The following is a 6666-nucleotide window of genomic DNA, read 5'->3' as shown; positions in this document are numbered from 1 at the left end:
ATGAAAACCACAACTCATTCCCTCCAGTACAGTCCTTTGGAGTCTGTACCTTTAACTCCCGGTGGGTGTGGCTTCAGCCTTTAAAAATGAAGTTCTTACCTAAGAGTGCTAACAAACAGTCATTGCCAGAGGTCATATAGCAATACGGTTGTGTTTGTCATCATGTATGCTTCAAGATAAAATATTCTGATACCTTTCCTTGTATGTAGCATGGTTTTGGAATTACTAATGCAAATATGAACAGGCAATATTTGACGCCTAGTGGCGCAGTAGGTGGTAACTGCAGAAATGCCTGGAGACGTCACTCGGCTGTAATACATCTAGCCAGTGGAGGATTAAGTTTACCTTTGAGCTGTTTTCAAAATATAGGGCCATGCACACGTGTTCTTTCATTCACCTTCCTGATTTATTAAATTATATTCCTTGTATAATACAGCATCATTTGGTAGAATGGTGTTTGAAATTTGTAGTTATGAACATTCTTCTACTAAGTAATGAAACAAAATATATGAACCAATAATGACAAACTACCCACTTCAGAAAATTTCAACCATAAAAGGCCACTAAAACATTTGTCATTGCAATCCACCAATATTACTCAATAATGATAAAACTGGTTAGTAGTTACCAAAGGTGTGCAAGGAGAAAACTGAGCTTCGTAAAACAACCAAAAACACCACCATGGACTTCAATGCTTCTTTAATATCAAAAAGTACACCTAAAATGGGTAAAACCCAGTCGAATGGAATGAAATGAAATAAAATAAAATCCCCTGGTAGTTCGTGAACAATAAGCTCTTTCGGAGTTAACCTTCATCAGATCATAATGAATTGGATGGGGAGACTCTTAATAAAACAACTTATGACCAATCAAAAGATAGCATGTGCTTTTTGATATTAAAGAAGCGTTGAAGTCCATGGTGGTGTTTTTGGTTGTTTTACAAATATTACTCAATAAGCACAATCTATGCAGAAGTAAAAAATCATGCAAATAATTCTGCATTAAAGAGATCTGTAACTAATAAAGAGTTTTCTATTGGCAAACAACTTTACATTTTGGTATTTCATCTACAAATTCAGTGTTTGTTGCCTTGCCTATGCATCATTAAAAAAATGATAAGGTGGCAATATTGCAGTAGGGAATGCCTGACACCTACCTGTATATTTATATTTCACACCTAACTGTTGCACTCATATGCATGAAACGCTACAGTGGTTTCAGACTTTAACACAATATCAGCATTCAAACTTTGTTTTTCCATATATACATCTAACTTAATACAATACTCTTGTTTTTTGACTCAGTAGCATACTTCTTATATAGCAGACCAAAACTAAGTTAAAATTACCTGGAATCTTCCCATGCTAAAAACCACTGCAAGGGAACACACACACACACACACACACACACACACACACACACACACACACACACACACACACACACACACACCTAATCTCTCATACAGTAACTAACACACACACACACACACACACACACACACACACACACACACACACACACACACACACACACTTTCTCTCTCATACCGAATGCAACCACTAGTGTAAATTATATACACATGAAGGGTTATGACTGCATTATTGGAGTTAAAGCTGAAGGGATGACTTGCTGCTAAACTTTTTCCCAGTAAAGTATTTTAAGTCAGTAGTATTACCTATTTATTTAGCCAGTATTTTTGCCATCATATTCTTTGTTGTAATTGTGCCTACTCTTCCACGTCACTGACTTCTTAGCATCTTCAGCACTCTGTGCTTTTGTGTAGTATGCTTAGCTCAGCTTCTACTACTTTTTATAAACAACTCACTATGTGAGGCCCCTTTCTCAGTCATCTATATTATATTTATATTACTTTCCATGTAAGAGAAGTGATCAGCATACCTAGATTAGCATGTGTGAAACCATACATGAATTCTGTTCTGGGAAGTGATATGCAGAAATCACAACTGCAGCTACAGGGATTTGAAAGCATAACAAGAAAGCCTCAGTTCCCACAACATATCACAAGCATACTCTTGATATCCAGCTCTTACCTCAATGGGGGGAGGGTTCTGGTGGAATCTTTGGAATACTGCATTGTGATATAGACATTAAATGTCTAGATGTTTGATTAAAATAAAATGTTGAGCAGTTGTTATTTCATAGGTAGATACTAGGCAATCTGCCCTTGTGAACCATTTTAAGCTTCACCAATTTCACACAGTGAGAATCAAACCCTGTACCTCTTGCTTGTGAGTTAAGCACCTCAACCATTAAGCCAACTCCAACCTTAAAATCATCTTTCCTATATTCATATACACCTACTAAGCGAGCTGTCCTTGTAGCATGTGCCTGTCAGATACACATCTTAACCATTATGACAACCCCCTTTCCTGTGAGATAAACACCTTAACCATTATGACAATCCCCTTTATGTTCTATTTGTTATGTAACTTTTCTATATAATATTTCTAAAATGCCAATGTACAAAATGAGTTGTATATTTCTAAGTGATTTTAATCACCAGTTCTTACAATTTTCCATTCAATGCTTTCTAAAGAATTACTCCTGGCATGTTAATTGACTATTTACGCTATTTACCATCTGGATTGCCAAATTACTATTTATATACTTACTGTACACACACAAAGCATGCCTAGTTTTCTACCTATTTTGATATTAGTCCATTTAAAATATGTACAGTAATCAGTATGCTATCTACTATTCTCTTGTCATGGGGTCTGTAATTCAATGTTTGCCCCGTAGGCCCAGGATGTGACAGAAATGGTTTATTGTCTGGCCCTCTTATCTTGTCATCAAAGTGTAAATAAATAACAAATAAATAAACATATACATAAATAATAAATATAACAAACAAATTACTAAATGTCTTGCAAATGACTGATGGATTGCATTAATTAATAAACTGATAATATATGTTGTGTATGTTGTTTGCATCATAGCAGTTTTGATACTACACTCCCCAAATTTTGTTGCAATGCACTTTAGCTTGGGCATATTTGAGACAATTTTTATAAAACATGTTGATGACATTAAACATCTAATGGTTGTAGTCGAGTGGATAACAAATTCACATCATAGGATGTGAAATTCATGCACATGCTACTGATAACGTATCAAAAACAATATAATGCAGCTGAATGCAAAGAAAAACAAATTAAACTCAGAAAGTAAAGAAAAACAGAATGTAAATTTTCATATGAAAAAAGTATTGACACTAACAGCATGATGATATAGATACATAAAACACATGCACACGTGCGCACATGCACACACACAATTTACTTACCTTTTCTCTCAACGGAACAACTATTTTAAATTGCGTGCGAGATAAAAAGTTATTTGAAAAAAAAAATTACGCACGAGAATGCTAAATAGTTTTAATGCGCATTAGCATGCGTGCGACACATGCATGGCTTTCCTTAAAGGAGAAGACGCCGCTTAAGCTGTTTCACCTGGATCCTAGTGCCTGCCTTCTGCTACCCCTCCATACAAACACTGTACTGAAGTGCATACAGTGCGTATACCTCCCGACGTCCCTGGTATGCACATACCTTATACACGTCTCTTACATTTGTAAGACAAGCATACATATCACAGTAGCATTCACAGGTGACTTGTGAATAATTACAACATCCCAAGTAGCTGGCCTAGCAGTGACACACTCAGTATTGGACAACAGACACTCCAGTACTAGTCATACATGAGCTGACCTTTGCTGGGGTGACTCAGGAGCCAGAGATGTGCTCCATGTCAATCCAGACAGGGCAAGCAGGAATGGCCATAGGTGACAGACAGTAGCATGTGAATCCAGCAAGTCTTGTTTGGCCTAGTGTTTAATGTCCCATTTGACATCATTGCATCCCCCCTTTTGCATGCATTCCATTACAAGCTTACATGATTGACATACCTGTTATAATGCTCAAGAGTTTCCTCACAACAATGCAAATGGATAGGTCTGTGTAGTCCCAGTCTGTCTTTGTGTAGATGGGTTGAGACCTGTGTTGCATAGGCAGCAGCTTGCCTTTTGTAGGTACTGTTCATGAGCAGGTGATGGCCTGTGCACCAATTGGTGTCTCCCACTTGCTACTTGCATGCAGAGCAGCTGTGTTGTCTTTCCATTTGCCAATGCCATAGCAACACAGTGCTATAGTTATGTCCTTAATGTGGGCCTTGGCCCTATTCCTTGCCTGTGTGGAGGACATTATGGTGGAGTGGGGGCTACGGTTTATCTTCATATTGTTGGAAATGACAATAACGATCACGCTTTTGTGCAAACCAAAAGCGCAAATTTTAAACTGCAAAATTCTCTGAAGTTCAAAAATCAGCAAACTGAACAGCAGATTAGCTGATGTTTTTAACTTAAATGTCGAAGACACATTGTAATGCAGGGAGGCAAGCCCCCCTGCATCCCCAACATCCCCCTACTTTAATATACTAACTCCGAGATCGCACTACAGTGGGGAAAGGGTTCATTTCCCAATCCCAGCTATAGTGCAATCCGCACCCAAAATGTAAAATTTGCAATGAGCGAATGCCAATGTGCATTCGCTCATTGCACATTCAGACAATTTTTTTTGCGGTATTGCCAGTTTGGCAACCTCCTTTTGCACATAGTGGATTCGCCCAAGTGCATAACGCACTTATGAAGGTAAACCAGGGGCTACATAAGTGGGAATACCTCTCAGGACAGGGCATGTGGAGACAACCAAACAACATGGGGGACAAAGCTCCAGAATTCAGTAGTGCTGTTATACACATAGAGAGTTGCTAGATTAACAGGTTTCATCTGGACATGCATTTTCTGCATGATGTGATGTCTGACAGTGCTATGTCTCTGACATACCTCTCAACTGTCCTGATGTCCACAGACTGCCCAGAGGCTTGCCTGTTATGTTTGGTCTGTTCCTCAGACGTCTGTTTTTGTGGAATCAGTAGAATAATGTGAGGATTGTAGTCAGTAACTGTTGACATCCATTGGTGTTTTAGACATCATATCCTTCAGGGATGTTATATTACAACAAACCCTGTGACACCAGCAACTGTTTCAGTTTGTAACACCATTATGTGAGATATGTCCCTCTTTCCAGCCCCCTGTCCCCACAAGTATGTCATGCTTTGTCCAGATGTCTTGCGGTAAGAGGGTCAGAGGTATGTGATATCATTATTTAGTGACTGCACTCCATGTATCATCCCATTGACTTAGCAGACTCCTGGAAGAGGTATGCGGCAGTCGCCATAAATATGGTCTCACACCCTGAACATTCTGTGGAAATCTGTACATATCAGAGTTATGTATGTCTGGCCATTGTGAAGAGGCTGCCAAGATTATGTAGCAGTGTTGTGAGTAGATGTTTGTTGGGCTGAGTAGGGAGAGTAGCAGATGTGAGTGTCATAGTTCCTTTTTCTATCTGACTGTGCATGCTGCTACAGCTGCTGGTGGTCTATCAGGTGGGTATGTTTGTAAGGGCAGACTGAGAAATGTCCTGCAACATCACAGGATTCCCAGTACACTGTGAGTTGGGCCAGTATATGTTGGTGTAGTGTGTAACTGGCAATCAGGATATGTTTGTTCAAACAGTCGTTCTACTCTAGAGTTCATTTGGGGTACTGGTATGTTTCTGTGACTGTGGTGCACATGGTTGTGAGTGGACATTTTTGCACCACTATCTGCTTTTCCCTACAGTTCCATCCTTGTAGTGCATTATATATTTGGATATACATGGGTAATTCCCCAGAGCTGATTTGGGGTAGTGTCATGTTGGTCTTACTGTGGTGCACAAGGTGCTGGGTGACATGGTTGGCAGCTGTCATGGGTTTTTCCATTCTGTTACATGACTGCAGTCATACCTCTCCACTATTCAGATGTCTAGACACTGTCCAGATGCATGGCTCGTATGTTTGGTCTGTTGCCCATAACAGTTGTGGGTTTCTGAGAAATCACTGGGATGATGTGAGTATTGACATCAGTAAATAATGACATTCATTTGTGTTTCAGACCTGGAATCTATCTGGAATTGCATGTTAAATGAAACCATGCCACTCTAGCAGACTTCTATGCATATGACAGCCATATTTCAAAGATATCACTATTGTTTGGCCTTTATCCCCCCAGTTTGTTGGGCCTTTTGCAGATGTCTTGCAGTAAGAGGCTGCTCATATATATATATATATATATATATATATATATATATATATATATATATGTCTATGTATGAATATATATATATATATATATATATATATATATATATATATATATACATATATATATGTATATAAGAGTACTATGGATATATAATTTCCCCTTATGTTAAATGACTGTTGTGCATGATATGTTTGTAAAAACATTACAAATTCCTACAGCTCAGATGTTGTGGAGGTATGTTGCTATGATTGTAGTGTAAAATATCCTGGGTTTGAGACTTGACAAGGTTGGTTATTTTGTTGCCAGGCAGAACAAGGACTGATCAAGACAGAGTGATTTAGGCACTTTTAAGAAGTTGTAAGCAGGTTTGCGCAGTCTTGTGTGGTGCTAAGTGATGCTAAGAGATGGTTAAGCCCTGATAACTTCACTTAGCACCACTTACTCCCACTTACACCCACACTAATTTTCATTAAAGAAAATAAAAAAGGGTGATAAGA

Source organism: Protopterus annectens, chromosome 11.part0, assembly GCF_019279795.1.
Source record: "Protopterus annectens isolate FY-2018-M chromosome 11.part0, PAN1.0, whole genome shotgun sequence".
NCBI lineage: Eukaryota > Metazoa > Chordata > Ceratodontiformes > Protopteridae > Protopterus > Protopterus annectens.
The sequence above is the reverse complement of the archived record's forward strand: the minus strand, read 5'-3'. Positions refer to the sequence as shown.